This window comes from Mobula hypostoma, chromosome 24, assembly GCF_963921235.1.
Source record: "Mobula hypostoma chromosome 24, sMobHyp1.1, whole genome shotgun sequence".
NCBI classification, from domain to species: domain Eukaryota; kingdom Metazoa; phylum Chordata; class Chondrichthyes; order Myliobatiformes; family Myliobatidae; genus Mobula; species Mobula hypostoma.
Genome location: NC_086120.1, coordinates 15,379,379 through 15,397,336, shown reverse-complemented (window position 1 = coordinate 15,397,336; position 17,958 = coordinate 15,379,379). Strand labels below are relative to the sequence as shown.

The 17,958-nt window shown below is 42.2% G+C and overlaps 1 protein-coding gene across 3 annotated transcripts in view; it reads left to right on the top strand.

Annotated features, from left to right (window-relative positions):
• The window catches only part of sema6bb (sema domain, transmembrane domain (TM), and cytoplasmic domain, (semaphorin) 6Bb), a 576,599-nt gene that overhangs the window by 380,012 nt on the left and 178,629 nt on the right, over positions 1-17,958 (top strand). The gene's annotated exons all lie outside the window — the stretch shown is intronic.

Sequence of the window (17,958 nt, the reverse complement as noted above, 5' to 3'; positions counted from 1 at the left end):
AGATGTAATGGTATTGAACTCACGACACAGGATTTTGCAAGTCATGAAGGAGATAAAGCTTAGCTGTTTAAAACAAAATGTGATGAAAAATCCTATTGTGCACCCATTAAGGGAGTGATATTTCCATTGTGATTATAATTTTTTTTCATTTATCACAGAGGAAACAAAACCAGAGGTTCTGACAGGGTGGATGTGGAGACGGTGTTTCCTCATGTGGAAGAATTTAAAACTCATGGCTACTATTTAAAAAAAATAAGAAGTCTACGATACAATACAAAAATGAAGCAAAATGCTTTTTTTTTGGAGGTCATGAAATCAGCAATCTCAGAGTCTAATGGCAGCAGAATCAATGTATGTTTTAAAGACACTTGATAAGCAAAGGATGAAAGTTTTCCATGATGGACAGGAATGCAAGAAACAGAACAGCCACAGACTTATTAAAAGGAGAGGCTGGCTCAAAGTGCTGAGGGGAGTACTGACAGCTGACAAACACAATTGAAATATTCTTGTCAGGTTGCTGACAAACACAACTCAAATATTGCTACCAAGCAGCTATCTCCATTCTACTGCAATATTAAGACTCAATACCGCACCACTTAAATTACAGCAATGTAGGGGTTAAGTTTTTTGGACTGGCAGTGAGAGTTCTGGACCATTGATCCAAATATGTGAGTTCAGATCCTACCACAGCAGCTGGGGAATTTAAATTCGCTTAAGTAAAATGTGGAATTTAAGAAGAAACTAGTCTCGTTATCATTAACCATGAAACTGCTGGATTGTCATTAAAAATCCATCTGGTTCCCTCATGTGTATCCAGGAAGGAAACCTACCATCCTTCTCCACCCTTCTCCACCCTAGGCACATATTGGTGTGACTCCAGACTCTTAGCAGCCTTCTCAGCTGAAGAGAATTGGAGGTAGGCATTGAATGCTGCCGATGTCTTGTGAGTGAATTAATAAAATACCGGGCTCAAGTCTACAATAGAACTGGCCCCATCATCTGTAGGTTAAAGAGTGTACTGACCAGAATGCTGGATGCTGGCCGGAAATGGCCACTGAAAAGCTTGTGCATGTGGACGTAGCATTCAATGGATTGGATTTGACTCTAGCTGACTCAGGCCTTTCTGGCAGTCAGGGTTCCTCTGCAGCCTTGCTGAACTATTTAATGGAAGCATAAAATCGTATTGCAGAGAGAAAGGCCTTTCTGGCCCCCCCTCATTTTTGCCAACCATGGTGCATATCTATGCAAATTCCATTTTCCTACATTAGGACCATATGCCTTAATGCCTTTTCTATCAAAGTATTACTCTAAATGCCTTTTAAGCAGTGTCTAATACCAGAGGGCTTGCATTTAAGGTGAGAGGGGAGCTAGTTCAAAGGAGATGAGCAGATCAGATTTTTACAGTGACTGGTGGATGCCTGGAACGAGCTGTCTGAGCTGGTGGTGAATGTAAATTTGATAGGATTGCTCAAGAGGATCTTCAATAAACACATGGATGTGTAAGAAATGCAAGTATGCAGTACAGTGTAGTTTGACGTTTGATTACTAGTTTATATTAGTTTGGTTTGCACAAAATTGTGGGACAAAGGGCCTGTACCTGTGTTGTACTGTTCTATCTTCTGTTTTCTTTGTAATTGTATCTGCTTCCAGCACCTCCTCTGGCAGTTAGTTCCAAATATATCATCCTACATGCTAAAAACCTACCCCTCAGAGCTCTTCTAAATTTCTCCTCTCTCACTTTAAACGTGTGCCCTCTAGTTGTAGATCGCCTGTCCTGAGAAAAAGACTATCTATCCTGTCAATGCCCCTCATAATTTTATAAACCTCTGTAATGTTGTGCCTCTAACTGCTACGTTTCACTGAGAATACATCCAAACTATCGATTCTCTCCTAATAACTACCACACTCCATTCCGGGCAGCATTCTGGTGAGTCACTTCTGCACTCTTTCCAATGTTACCAGATCTTCCCCGTGGTGCAGTGAGCAGAAGTGTACTCAATACACCAAGTGCAGTCTAACTCATGTTTTGTACAGCTGCAACATGACAGCCGGGTTCTTATGATCTGAGCCTCGGCCTATGAAGGCAAGCAAACCAAATGCCTTCTTCATTACTTAATCCATGTATTTCACCACTTGCAGCAAGCTATGGACTTCCACCACAAGCTCCCTCTGGATATCAGTGCTCCTATGTGGCTGTAGTATGTTTGATTAATCGTGTGAGAAGGGAGTGGCATAAACTGTCGGAGTGAACAGATTTATTGAGGCCTTTTAGGTTAAGTTTTAGGTTGGTGTAATTATCTTTCACTGTTCCAGTGGTAACAATTTCTGTGCAGTATCACATGAGCTCTCCTGTTTACATACGGGCTTCATCAAGGGTCGTGCATGATCCCATTTGCTTCAGCGGTGCTTGTATCACCAATTTTGAGAAATCGAAATCTGATCTCTGTTAGCTAAGTGCCCACCCAATGTTAATTTTCCTTTATCAGGATATATGGTCAGGAAAGTCTCTGACAACCTCACTGGAACGGGCTCCCCCATGATACAATGCAAAGAATAAACATTAAATGTTGGCTACGCCAATGATATCTCACACCCTGTGAGTGAACAAAACTGAGCCAGAGTTCTCTGCTGAGCAAAGATGATCCTCACACCACTATCAGATGGAAAGATTAAAGAATATTCAGCACATTCTTAAAAGTCGTAGATCAAACATTGCAAGACACCAGTGACCACCCCTCCCCCTTCTCATGAAACACTGGCAAATCCAGCAAAAACGCCAGAGAACCTGGGATTGTGCTGTGCTTGAACATGTAATGACCAAATGTTGATATTCCAGTTAATTCAGAGCAACTCCTAAGAGGCTCACAGGTTGTAAAAAGCTGCTGTTACAATATGCCAAATATTCCTGAATAAAGTGACTAACCAGAAGTTAAGTTAAAGACTTCAGATATTACAGGAGAGTTTTGGAAAGCATTTTTATGTGCCTCCTTTAAACAGAAGTGGCTGCAACATGTAACAGTGGATTTTGGCTGTAGCTTAGTAAGTAAGGATAAAGGAGATCACAGTGGATTTGTGGTCGTTCCCACTAGAGAAAAGGCAATTCTGGATTTGATGTTGTGCAATGAACCATTTTGATTGGGGAGCTTAAAGTAAAGAGACCCTGAGGGGGAAGAGATCATAATCACATTCCGACATGACAGTCCATGGCCTCCTGTACTACCACAACGAAGCTACATTCACGTTAGAAGAGCAACACCTCATAATCCATCTGGGTAGCCTCCAACATGATGGCATGAACATTCAATTTCTCAAATGTCGGTCATTTCTCCCCCCCCCCTCTGTTTTTTTTTCCATTCCCCATTTTGGCTCCCCTCTTTCTACTTCTCTTCTCCTCACCTGCTTATCACCTCCCTCTGTTGCCCCTTCTCCTCCTTCCATTTCTTACATGGTCCACTATCCTCTCTGATCAGATTCTTTCTTCTTCAGCTCTTTACCTCTTCCACCTATCACCTCCCAATTTCTTACTATATCCCCCACCCACACACACCAACTTTTCCCCTCATCTGGTTTCATCTATCACCTGCCTGCTTATACTCCTTCCTTTCCTCCAATGGTCTTATTCTGGCTTCTTCCCTCTTCTGCTCCAGTCCTCAGGAAGGGTCTTTGCCCAAAATGTGAACTGTTTATTCCTCTCCAGAGTTGCTGTTTGACCTGCTGAGTCCCTTCAGCAATTTGTGTGTGTATTCCTCAAGATTTCCAGCATCCACAGAATCTTTTGTATTTCCAGGAAGCTCAAAGACTGGGAAGCTTTTAAAAACCCTACAGAAGGCAACTAAAAAAGCAATAAGGAGGGAAAAGATGAATGATGAATGTAAGGTAGCCAATAAAATAAAGGATGCCAAAAGGTTTTTTTTTCAGATATATAAAGATTAAAAGAGAGGCAAGAGTGGATTTTTGGACCGCTGGAAAGTTACGCTGGAGAGAGAGTAATGGGGAACAAAGAAATGGCAGATGAGCTGAAATATGCATTTTGCATCATACTTCAAGGAGTCAGGGAAAGAAGTGAGTATAGTCACTATTACTAAGGAGAAGCTGGCCAGGAAGCTGAAAGCTCTGAAGAAGATAAGTCATCTGGACCAGATGGACTACAACCCAGGGTTCTGAAAGAGGTAGCTTCAGGGATTGTGGAGGCATTAGTAGTGATATTTTAAGAATCACTAGGTCAGGAATGGTTCCAGAGAAATGAAAAATCTCAAATGCCCCTCCAAATTTTAAGAAGGGAGTAAGGCAAAATACAGGAAATTATTGGCCATTTAGCCTGATTTCAGTCAACGGCAAGATCTAAGAGTACATTATTAAGGATGAGGTTTCAGGGTACTTGGACACAAGGCAAAAATCCTTAAGGGAAAATCTTGTGGTACAGATCTGTTAGAATTCTTTAAGGAAGTAACAGGCAGGATAGGCAAAGGAGAGTCAGTGGATGTTGTTTACTTAGATTTTCAGAAAGCCTTTGATAAGGTGCTGCACATGAAGCTGCTTAACAAGATAAGAGCCCGTGGTATTACAGGAAAGATGTTAGCATGGATCGATGATTGGCTGACTGTTAGCAGGCAAAGAGTGAGAATAAATGGGCCTTTCCTGGTTCTTTGCCAGCGACTAGTAGTGTTCCTCAGGGATCGGTGTTGGGGCTTCTACTTTTCACGTTATATATTAATGATCTGGATGATGGAATTGAGGGCCTTGAGGTCAAGTTTGCAGATGATACAAAGATATGTAGCACTGAGGAAGCAGGAAGTCTGCAGAAGGACTTGGAAAGATTGGTAGAAGGAATAGAGGTATGGACTATTTTCTAAACAGAGAGTGAATTCAGAAATTGGAGGTGTAAGAGACTTGGGAGTCCTAGTGCAAGATTCCCTGAAGTGTAACTTACAGAGTTGAAGGCCAATGCAATGTTACATTCATTTCAAGAGGACTGGAATATAAAAGCAAGGATGTAATCCCGAGGCTTCATAGGCCATTGTCCAGACCACATTTGGAGCATTGTTGGACCCCATATCCAAGGAAGAATGTGCTGGCATTGGAGAGATCCACAGGAGGTTTATGAGAATGATCCTGAGAATGAAATGGTAAAATAGTAAGAGCATTTGATGGCTTCAGGCCTGTACTCAATGGGAGTTTAGAAGAATGAAGGGTATCTCATTAAAACATCCCAAATATTGAAAGGTGTGGATAAAGTGAACACGGGGAAGATGTTTCCAGTAGAGGGACAGCTTCAAAATAGAAAAATGTCTCTTTAGAACAGAGATGAGGAGCAATTTCTTTAGCCAGAGGGTGATGAATATGTGGAATTCATTGTCATATCTTGCAGTGGAAGCTAAGTGACTGGGTATACAGTGCCTTGTAAAAAGTATTCAGCCCCAACACTTTGTTCACATAAATGAGTACTGCAACCAGGGATTAATTTAACTGAGAACTTTTATTGTGAATCGCATGCTCCTTTTTCCATGGTAGAGCCCAAAAATAGAGAAAATTGTAAAGCATGAAAAAAACTAAAAATTCAAAAAAGGAAATATCAACAGTCCCAAAGTATTCATCTCCTTTTGTTCAGTACATAGTTGAACCACCTCTTATAGCTATTACAGTCAGTAGTCCTCTTGGATAAATGTCTATTAACTTTGCACAATGTGATGGAGCAAGATTTGCCCATTCCTCCTTGCAAAATTGCTCAAACTGTGCCAGGTTAGTTGGCGAACAGCGGTGAACAGCAACCTTCAGGTTTTGCCAGAGATGTTCAATTGGGTTAAGGTCAAGACTTTGACTGGGCACGTCAAGACATCAATTTTCTTCACTTGAAGCCGCTCCATGGTTACTCTGGCAGTGTGCTTTGGGTTGTTGTCCTGCTGAAAGACAGACTTCCTCCCCAGTTTAACCTTTCTGGCAGAGGCTGACAGGTTTTTATCCGGGATCTCTCTGTATTTAGCAGCATTCACTTTCCCATCAATCCTGACCAGATTTCCAGTCCCTGCTGCTGAAAGGCACCCCCTTGGCATGATGCTACCTCCACCATACTTGACAGTAGGGATGGTGTTAACTGGCTGATGTGTATTATTAGATTTATGTCGCACGTACCTCTCAGTGTTGAGGCTAAAAAGTTCCACTTTAGTCTCATCCGACCGCAAGACCTTCTTACACATCTTTACAGTATCTTCTAAGTGACACTTTGCAAAGTCTTTACAGGCAAGGATATGCTTTTATTTTTAAGCCAGGGCTTCTTCCTTGCCACTCTTCACAAATATCCTTTTTGTGCAAAGCTTTAGAGATTATAGAGCCATGAACATCATCTCCAGTTGCAGCCACTGACTTCTCAGATGGCCTTGGCATCACAGTAGCCTCTCTCATATGAGTACCATTCTTCTGCAGTGAATAAGCTTAGAGAGGCAGCCTGACCTATCCAGTGTGGCTATGGTTTCAAATTGTTTCCATTTTTCACAATGGACTGCACTGAGCTTCAAGGTATATTCAGTGGCTTTGAGATGATCTTGTACCCTTCACTAAATTTGTGATTCTCTATTATCATTTCCCTGACTTAACATAGAATAGTACAGCACAGTACAGGCCCTTCGGCCCACAATGTTGTGCTGACCCTCAAACACTGCCTCCCATATAACCCCCCCCCACCTTAAATTCCTCCATATACCTGTCTAGTAGTCTCTTAAACTTCACTAGTGTATCTGCCTCCACCACTGACTCAGGCAGTGCATTCCACACACCAACCACTCTCTGAGTAAAAAAACCTTCCTCTAAAATCCCCCTTGAACTTCCCACCCCTTACCTTAAAGCCATGTCCTCTTGTATTGAGCAGTGGTGCCCTGGGGAAGAGGCACTGGCTATCCACTCTATCCTTTCCTCTTATTATCTTGTACACCTCTATCATGCCTCCTCTCATCCTCCTTCTCTCCAACGAGTAAAGCCCTAGCTCCCTTAATCTCTGATCATAATCCATACTTTCTAAACCAGGCAGCATACAGGTAAAACTCCTTTGTACCCTTTCCAAAGTTTCCACATCCTTCCTATAGTGAGGCGACCAGAACTGGACACAGTACTCCAAGTGTGGCCTAATCAGAGTTTTATAGAGCTGCAACGTTACACCGCGACTCTTAAACTCTGTCCCTCTACTTATGAAAGCTAACACCCCATAAGCTTTCCTAACTACCCTATCCACCTGTGAGGCAACTTTCAGGGATCTGTGGACATGTACCCCCAGATCCCTCTGTTCCTCCACACTACCAAGTATCCTGCCATTTACTTTGTACTGTGCCTTGGAGTTTGTCCTTCCAAAGTGTACCATCTCACACTTGTCTGGGTTGAACTCCATCTGCCACTTATCAGCCCACTTCTGCATCATATCAATGTCTCTCTGCAATCTTTGACAATCCTCTACACTATCTACAACACCACCAACCTTTGTGTCATCTGCAAACTTGCCAATCCACCCTTTTACCCCCACATCCAGGTCGTTAATAAAAATCACGAAAAGTAGAGGTCCCAGAACAGATCCTTGTGGGACACCACTAGTCACAATCCTCCAATCTGAATGTACTCCCTCCACCACCACCCTCTGCCTTCTGCAGGCAAGCCAATTCTGAATCCACCTGGCCAAACTTCCCTGGATCCCATGCCTTCTAACTTTCTGAATAAGCCTACTGTGTGGAATCTTTTCAAATGCCTTACTAAAATCCATATAGATCACATCCACTGCACTACTCTCATCTATATGCCTGGACACCTCCTCAAAGAACTCTATCAGGCTTGTTAGACACGATCTGTCCTTCACAAAGCCATGCTGACTGGCCCTGATCAGACCATGATTCTCTAAATGCTCATAGATCCTATCCCTAAGAATCTTTTCCAACAGCTTTCCCACCACTGACATAAGGCTCACTGGTCTATAATTACCCGGACTATCCCTACTACCTTTTTTGAACAAGGGGACAACACTCGCCTCCCCCCAATCCTCCAGTACCATTCCCATGGACAACGAGGATATAAAGATCCTGGCCAGAGGCTCAGCAATCTCTTCCCTCACCTCGTGGCGCAGCCGGGGGAATATTCCGTCAGGCCCCAGGGACTTATCCGTCCTAATGTATTTTAACAACTCCAACACCTCCTCTCCCTTAATATCAACGTGCTCCAGAACATCAACCTCATTCATATTGTCCTCATCATCATCAAGTTCCCTCTCATTGGTGAATACTGAAGAGAAGTATTCATTGAGGACCTCGATGTCTTGTCTTTGAATTTTATTTTGTCTTCACTGTGGTTTGGTCTATTGAAAGTCTACCATTCTGTTTGACCTTACAGAGAGAGGGGGTATTTATTCTTATGAATTAATTGAAAACAGGTCCAATTTTCTACATCAACAAATTGGGTGAGTTGATGGGATAATGTAATGCACTTGAGGAAAGTTAGAAATGAGTAGGCCGAATGGCCTAGTTCTGCTCCTAGTTGGCATCTTTTTTCGAGGGAGCATTGAGGCAGTACTTTGCTTATCCTTTCATGAGATAGGAATTTTATTGACTAAACCAGCATCTATTACTCATTCATATTGGGAGTAGAATTATGTCATTAGGAAGTGGCCCTATTTTTTCCACGAACTCTGCTGTTCCGGAGGGATTAGTCATCACCCATCCCAAAAATCTCAAAACTGCCTTATCCACACCACTGCCTTTTCTGCAATTTTTATAGATGTTATCATTCCAGCTGTCAGTCTGACTGACGAAAGAGCCTACTAAAGAATTGTAAGTCAATTACTGCAAAGGGATCTGAGGGACAACTTTTTCACACAAAGGGTGGTTATTTATATGAAATTTGTTGCCAGAGGAAATGATTGAGATGGGTGCAGTTATACCAACTTTTTAAAAATCTATTTAGACAGATACCTGGATAGGAAAGGCTTGCAAGGGTTCCCAATCTGGGGTCCACAGACCCCTCAGTTAACAGTAGGGGTCCATGGCATAAAAATAGTTGGGAACCCCTAGTTTAGAAGGATATGGGCCAGACAAGGACTGATGGGATGAGCTCAGGTAGGCAGCTTGGTTGGCGTAAGAAAGTTAAGCTGAAAGGCCTGTTTCTGTGCTATCTATGACTCCATAGTACTTGCAACCTGCTTCTAGTGCATTCCATGGAAAGGTAAGGACACTAAATTCACCTGATCTCACTGGTGTAATCTTAACTTGTTTCATGCTTTGTTCTTGCTCAGGATCCCTTGACAAGTAAGGAATAAAACATAATGAGAGTTGGCTTTTCAAAAATTAATGTTAGTTTTCTTTCTCAGTGAACTTCAGCAAACATTTTGAGAACCATGTTTGTTTATAGTGACTGAGGTCGGCAAAAATGATGTCACACTAGTCATGGCAATAATTAAATGCAGGATCTATAGTCCCAAACAAAAGGATTCTGTTACCTTAATTTACTGAATTGACCATAAGTCCCCAAGCTCCATCACATTTTATAAATCCTACTAATTATAACCAGAGGTTCTTTATTTCTGTGTGAGCCACATTTATATTTCTAAAGAAACGAATACATGAATAAAGAGGGCCTTGTTCCCATTCTCTAAGGGTTAAAAGAGAGGGTGATTAGGATGGAATTTGTCAATATGTTTATACAGGGAATGTGACAAGTGTTTATTTAATCAGGTAGCTGAAGCTGGTCAGCTGAAGGTTTGCATTTCCCTCAGATACCAGAGAACACAAAAGCCTTGTCTGTCATTCAGTGTTGCATGAAACCAGGAAGGGTGTGGGGCAAAGACAAGCACTGGTAATTACTGATTGTGCATAAATAAATGGAAGTGGAAAATAAACAGCTGTAAGTAACCAGGCAAATTGGATCTGAGTTTCATGACAAGGAGCAAAGAATAATGGTTTCTGGATGCTTTCCGTGACTGAAAGGCTGCTGCTAGTAACATTCAACATTCAGTACTCAGTCCCTTGATTCTTGTAATATATAATGATGATCTTGGAGTCAGGGTTTATAGTCACTGACATGTTGTGAAATTTGTTGTTTTGCGGTAGCGGTAGCAGTACAGTACAATACACAAAAATGATATAAGTTGCAATACGAAATATAAAAATAAATAAGAGAGCAAAAATAGTGAGGTAGTGCTAATGGCTTCATAGACCGCTCAGGTCCCCTATGGCAGAGGGGATGAAACTGTTCTTACGACATTGAGTGTGTGTGTCTTCAGGCTCCAAGGGACTTGGAGACAAGAGGGTGGATATTTAAAGCGTACATGTGCACAGTTTTGTCCTACACAAATGTTGATGTATCTTTGGAATTCTTGATGCCAAAGGGTTTTGGAGGCTCAAAAATAAAAAGTATTTAAAGAGGCGGTAAATACATTTTTGAGAGATTGAGAATTCAGGGATGTGGGGAACAGGCACAGGAGAGTAGTGTGCCCTGGTATGATCATATAGAATGACAGGATAGACTGAAGGGATCAAGAAGCTTACTCTTACTCCCACTTACTTAATGTTCTTCCTGTGTAATATAGAGATCTTGGAGTATATTGCACCAATTGTCAAAAGTAGCATAAAAACAAGTAATAAAAAAACACGTACAGAATGCATTCCTTCATTAGCTGTGTTGAGACTGTACACAGCATTATTTAGGTAACAGACTGAGAACCTGTATAGCTTTAGTCAGCACATAATAACCAAGAAATGACTGCGATGGAGAGAGTGCAGAAGGTGGAGATGAAGACATTGCAAGAACTGGAAAGCTGTGGCTGGGAGGAAAGATTAGTTCCACACAAATTGTTTTGTTTGTAACAGAACCAGCTTTGGGCAGAGGTGATTGAAGAGCCTGGTGGAAAGGACCACTTTCTCTTTGTCAAGAGTCAAAATCAAGAGGTATTGAACTAAAAGAGAAGAATTAGAGTGGAGATGAGGATTTTTTTAAATTCAGAGGGTGGTAAAAGTCTAGACCTCAGTGTCTGGAATGGTGGTAGAAGCAGAGATCTTCACTGTGTTTGAACAATATTTGTATGTGTACTTTCAGGAGCACAACCTGCAGCGCTGCATGGTGGGATTAGGTTGGGTGGCTGCATTTTGACTGATGGACCGAACAGCTTCCTTTTGCGCGCATTTGACATAGCTTCTTTGAGACTACCACCAAATGGTCTCATGACAGAGTCCTAAAATCACAGTTTAGACTGTTCATAATCCAAACTATTTATAAGTCAGAAATGAGCAAAAACTGCATGGGAGTGGATCATAGCAACAACTGCGAATGGAAATCGGGCAGGCATGCGACTCTGGAACAGCTCTGCTCAGCTTGACCCAGCTCCTAATTGTGGCAGAGAGAAAACCTGCAGAAATGCTCAGTTCCCATGGCTGAAGATGCCAGCAGCTCCACTGCAGGTCGCAAAACCATCCACATCCATCTGCCAGTGTCCAAACACTCATTTAGATGTACAGGTATCCATAAGATCAGTGTTCTTTTTGGAGAGGACCTCTGTTTCCTATTAATTAGCTAAATTTCTAACCATGCTGCATAAATACTGTTCATTGTCTTTCAGTTACGTGGTGTCTCTGATTGACAATGTGCAATTTTCAGAAAGAGTCCACCGGATTGTTTTATCCAGATGTGCAGAAATACAGTTCAATACCAGTGATTATCTGCTACCCACTCTCATCCACATTGTCTGCACCCACCCTCACATGCCTTTGTTAATCCTTTCAGAGTTACTTTCCCTGTAAATTGCATTTCCTTTTTTAAAAAAAGATCAATCTGACATATAATTTTTATCTGCTCCAAAAGCAATGCGTTTTTGGGCAGAGTAACATGATTGGTGCTAGGATTGGAGGTTTAATTTCTCCTTTGAAATCTGAAGAAAGCAGTAGGGCATCAACTATTCCTCTCCTTGTCTGTCACTTAATACGATTGTGAAGTTCAGAAAATAAGATTCGTGCAGGTGGATTTTATGGAAGAATGTAATAGATCCTTGAAACTACAGGGATTAATATTAGATTACAGTCATCATACATAGAACACAGGACTGAAAAATCTTAGCAACACACACAAAATGCTGGAGGAACTCAGCAGGCCAGGCAGCATCTAAGGAAAAGAGTACAGTCAACATTTCAAGCCAAGACCCCTCATCAGGACTGGAAAGAAAGATGAGGGTTCAGAGTAAGTGTAAGTGGGGTGGGGTGGAGTGGAGGAAGAAACACGAGGTGATAAGTGAAATTGGGAGGGAGGGGTGAAGTAAAGGGCTGTGAAATTAATTGGTGAAAGAGATACAGGAGAGGGAATCTAATAGGAAAGGACAGAAGGCCACGGAAGAAAGGAAAGGGGGGGGAGGAGCACGGGAGGGAGGTGATGGGCAGGAAACGAGAGAAGGTGAGAGACGGAAATGGGAATGGGGTATGGTGAAGGAGAGGCGGCATTACAAGAAATTGATGTTCATGCCAGCAGGTTGGAGGCTCTCCAGACAGAATATAAGGTGTTGTTCCTCCAACCTGAACGTGGCCTCATCACATCAGTAGAGGAGGCCATGGACTGACATGTAGGAATAGGAATGGGAAATGAAATTGAAATGGGTGGCGACTGGGAGATCCCGCTTTTTCTACCAAATGGAGTGTTAGAAAGCAGTCTTCCAATCTACATCGGAAAAACCTTAGGTCAGTTTATCTTGAATTGGATGGGAATAAACTTAAAAGACATTAGGGTGTAAAAATTCTTAGAGCTGTTGTGTTATGCAGCACAGAAATGGGCATCAGGATCATGCCAACTATCAGTCACCCATTTACCCTCATCCCGTTTTGTGCCCTGCCCACAGTCTCATCAACTCCCCTCAAGCTTTATAATTCACCTGCACACTGGGGGACATTTACAATAATCCACCAATCCACGCATGCTTGGGATGTCGTGAAAACCAGAGTGCCCATAAAGAGCCTTGACATCATGAGAGGTATGTGCAAACTCCACGCAGGGAGTACCCTGTATCCGTATTCAATCTTAGTTGCTCGTGCTGTGAGACAGCACCACACCCAGCTGTACTGCAGAGTTACCCCCGATTCTTAGTCACTTGAAAACGTAAGCTAGGTTGTGTGGGGCAGCAGGGGAGTATTCCCTTTGTGCGAGTGATGTGCGGTTAGTCTTGCGTCGAATATCACGGGAGTCTTTGTGGTCATCTCTATTGGTGGACTGGCTGAGATTGGCACAAGTTCTTCAGTTTGTTCCCAAGCAAGCCTTCTCCCTCCCTTCAAAGATGCCTATTTTCCACTGGATACCAATGCAGATTTCCTTTACCGACATGCGTGGTTAAATATTGGAGTATTGACACCAAATATTCATTGCATGCCAATCATGTCAGCTTCTGAGCACCCGTTATCAACCATGCATAATTGTGCCACAGGTGGAGGACTGTGATAGAATTTATTAGTGAGCACTTTGGAATTGTTAAACAATCACTTATGTTCTCTCTCTTTTCTGGAAAGCATTTTCCAGGTGGGACAGGACAGAGTGGAGGACAGAGGGTATTAGATCATCAGTGGATTGATTTGAGTGATAAGCGAACCGTAAAGGGTCCAATGTAGCGGAAGAAAGACTCCATGACCAGCCGCTCAAAGCATTTCATAATGGTTGATGTTAATACCACCAGATGATAGTCATTTAGGCAGGTTACTGTCGCCTTCTTTGGCACTGGAATGATGGCCGCCATCTTGAAAACCGAGGGGACAATGCATTGTTCCAGAGAGATGTTGAATATATCCGTCAGCTGGGCTGCATGGTCTTTCGGAACCTGATCTGGTATGTTATCAGGTCCTGCAGCTTTACATGGGTTGACTCTGGCCGGGGTCTTCCTCACCTCAGCTTCAGCCAAATGGAGTGTCAGCACTCCCTTGGGGGGCGGGGTGTGTTCCTCGCCAGCACTTTGTCCTCCACATCAAGCCAGGTGTTGAAGATGTGCAACATCCTGGTCACTGACGCACAGGGTAGACTTGTAGTCTGTAATCCTTGGAAATCCTTGCCACATTGCACCTCATGTCTCTGGTATCACAAGAGTGTCAGTAACTTTTCTGAGAATGCTCCCATTTCGCCTTCCTGGTGGAGCAGAAAACCACAGTTATTGTTTCCCTGTAAGCTATCACATCCCCTGATCTAAAGGCAGCATCATGAACCCTCAGCCGTGCACAGACCTCTGCTGTAAGTCGTGGCTTCTGATTTGCCCTCTCCCAGATGTGTCTCATGATTGAACATCCTCAATACACTTCTCTACGCAGCTGGTCCAGAATCCACGTATTTCTCAATATTAACATGTTTTCTGCAAAGATTGCTGAATCTGAGGTTTATTCACAGCAGGAGACTTTTGAGAAGGAGAGATACTGGGTTCCGATCACAATTGCGTGACTGTTCAGATCAGCAATCCGAGAATTACTGTTCAAAGAGCAGATAAGTTACATTCTTGCCTTCATGGAAATCATGGACTTATGTTCAATTATATTCTATTAAGTTGATGGATTTTGGTTTACATCTCTCCTGTTCCAATTATGTCCAGTTGTTTTTCATTCTCCGTCACATCTCACTGCTTCATTAGGTTGTTTAGATCAGTTTTACCATGCAGCAAATTTCCCTTCTGTCATTTATTTGGTCTTTTTTTATGAAAACAAATTCAAAAATTGTGTGAGAAGTGCAAATATTGAGCTACTGAAGTGGGAGAGTGGATTTAAATACAATTAATCATGTAAAGAAAAGCAAACTTGAGGAGCCAAATTGCCTGCTTTTGTATTATAAGGTTAAATTTGCTGACAATACTACATCGATTGGCCTTATCTGAAATAATAATGAGGCAGCCTACAGAGAAGAAGTCGTCACTCTGACACATTGGTAGCAAGAAAACAACCTCTCCCTCAACGTCACAAAAACAAGGGAGCTGGTTGTTGACTACAGGAAGAAGGGAGACAAGCTCATCCCTATTGACATCAATGGATCTGGAGTTGGGAGGGGGAAAAGCTTTTGTTTCCTCAGCACACACATCACCAAGGATCTCACATTGTCTGTCCATACCGGCTGTGTGGTGAAAAAAGCATAACAGTGCTTCTTTCACCTCAGACGGTTGAAGAAGTTCTGCATGAGTCCCCAAATCCTAAGGATTTTCTACAGGGGCACAATTGAGAGCATCCTGACCGGCTGATTCACTGCCTGGTATGGGAAGAGTACTTCCCTCAATCGCAGAACTGTGCAGAGAGTGGTGCAGACAGCCCAGCGCATCTGTAGATGTGAACTTCGCACTATTCAGGACACTTACAGAGACAGATGCGTAAAAGCGGCCCTAAGGATCATTGGGGACCCAAGTCACCCCAACCACAAACTGTTCCAGCTGCTACCAATCGAGAAATGGTAACACAGTATCAGAGCCAGGACCAACAGGCTCTGGGACAGCTTCTTCCACCAGGCCATTAATTCACGCTGATAATTATATTTCTGTGCTATATTGACTGTCCTGTTGTACATACTGTACTATTTATTGCAATCGGCTATAAATTGCACATTCCCCATTCAGATGGAGATGTAACATAAAGATTTTTACTCCTCATGTATGTGAAAGATGTAAGAAGTAAAGTCAATTCAGTTCAATGATTCGAACAGCAGCAATTGTTGTGGATTGTGGCATACCAGTGGTGCTGTACTTGTCTTTTCTGTTTAGATACAATGTATCTAAGTGTCGATGTCTACTTTCTGTGGTTGAATTTACATTCATTAAGATGTTTATTTTGTAATGCCTTGATTTTTGATGTACAATTTCCCCTCAGTTCCTGTCATTAACTTCACTGAAATTCTTAGATCTATTTTCTCTGTAATGAACGTGATCAAAGAGGTGTCATCCTGAGAGAAATTTTTGTTTGAATGCCTTGGACCGCGATTTCACCTCCAACTTAACCAAGAGCTACTCATGCGATGCTTTGTACCAACCAAATTCACAGTGACTAGGAGACTCAATGGCCCACTGGGGATGGCTGAAGATTAAATGAGATTAAAGGTTTGATTAAAGATTAAATCTTACCTTTATTTGTCAAATCTACATCAAAGCATGCAGTGAAATGCATCATTTGTGTCAACGACCAACACAGTCTGATGATGTGCTAGGGGCAGCCCATAAGTTTTGCTATGCTTCCAGCACCAACGTAATATGCAAACAATTTACTAACTTTGGAGGGTGGGAGGAAACTGAAGCATCTTGAGGATAAGGAGAGAATGTACAAACTCTTTGCAGATAGTACCAGGAATTGAACCTAGGTGACAGGTGCTGTAAACCATTGCACTAACCACTATGCTACTGCACTGCCAAGATTGTGCAAGCAGGGCAACTAGTATACTAATCCACTCATCCCTGCCCTGTGCATATCCCGGGCTGGTAACCAGAGAGGGCTCGCTCAACACGGTCTCATAACCTTTAGACGTTTGTTGTCCGCAACCACGTTGTAACATCAGTCACGTGCAAGGTGCCAGGAGTTATCTGATATGGGACTGCACTCCAGCACTTTAAAAAGTGCAGCAGAGATGATGGTAAAGAAAACATGGAATTTTATCTTTCGACACTGGATAGCTGTCTTAGAAATTCGAATGCTTTTGATGTCAGCAAGTGACCCTTTCTTGTAACGAGGAGCAAAAGTCAGCAATGTCTCTTTTCCCTTGTTGAGTCTAGTATAGAAGATTAAGTGCTGATTTGATGTAGTTTCATCATTCCTAAATGTTTTCACTTCAGATACAGCAAAACAGCAAAATGACAGCTTCTGCAACCCAGCAATAGAACTGCAGGCATTTCAGATAAGCATCTTGCTTGCTAGAGCTAATGTAGCTAATTCTGATGCTAAAATGTTACTGTAATCTAATATTCAAACTCTGACTGAGTATGGGTTCAATGCTCAGCATCTTTGCTTACATGTTTTGAAACTAAGACCGATAGTGAACACATACCTTGTCATTTGCTTTTTCTACAAACACTTCCATAGAGTGAAAGGTGCTTTGTAATTTGTCACACATTAATAATTGGGGTTTCTCATGCCTTAGATTAATATCTTTAGGCTTCTTCACAAGATGGTTCATGCATGGTTCAATGGCTGCTAGTCATCTTTCAGTACCATACCATTCTTGATAGGTGAAGCCGTGAGATGAGTGAGAGAGCTGGAACTAACCTCATCCCTATCAATATCTGTACCATGTGCAGTCCAGCAGGGAACTTCTGAATAGTGATGAGTGAAGTAAGTACTGGTTAACTTTGCTCCTCCAGTTTCCAGCCACAGCTAAGGCTTTTACACATCACTTAAAGGTAGCACTTTCTCTATTCTATTTTGACACTGCCAACGACAGCTGCTATTTAGCAAACAGGGCTGGGAACAATTAATCATCACTTAGTTTTGGCATGAGTGGAAATGATGGAAATGGCAGCAGCAATCTGCAATTAAATATCAATCATGTTTAACACAGTTAAACATCTCCAGGTCCAAGCAATTACCAAGCAAAATTGACCACTTAGTCGAGGACTTCCTTCTCACGGGTGCCAAAGCAGAACTACTATGTGCTGAGCAGTTTTAAATTTAATCCTGAAGTAGGCCCCATTACAGCCTCTTAACACCTAACAGAAAATTCAGTCCTGACTTTCCATCAGAATTTTTGTTAGTGCTAGAAAGTCTCCTCATATGATGTGAACAGTAGGCCCACAAAGCCCACAATTCTTTTTCAGTTTGATTTTAAAATTTACTGGTCTCTAAAAGTAATTCTGTTTACTGACAGACCAATTAACTTCTACTGACCCAGTTTCCCTGAAACAATGACATTTAATGGCAGAACAGTCAGATGAACACTTTAGCCAGGTCGCTTTATAGAATGCTGTCATCTCATTGCTGATGCGACACACTGCATACACTTAAAACTGAGTTGCATCTTCAGTAA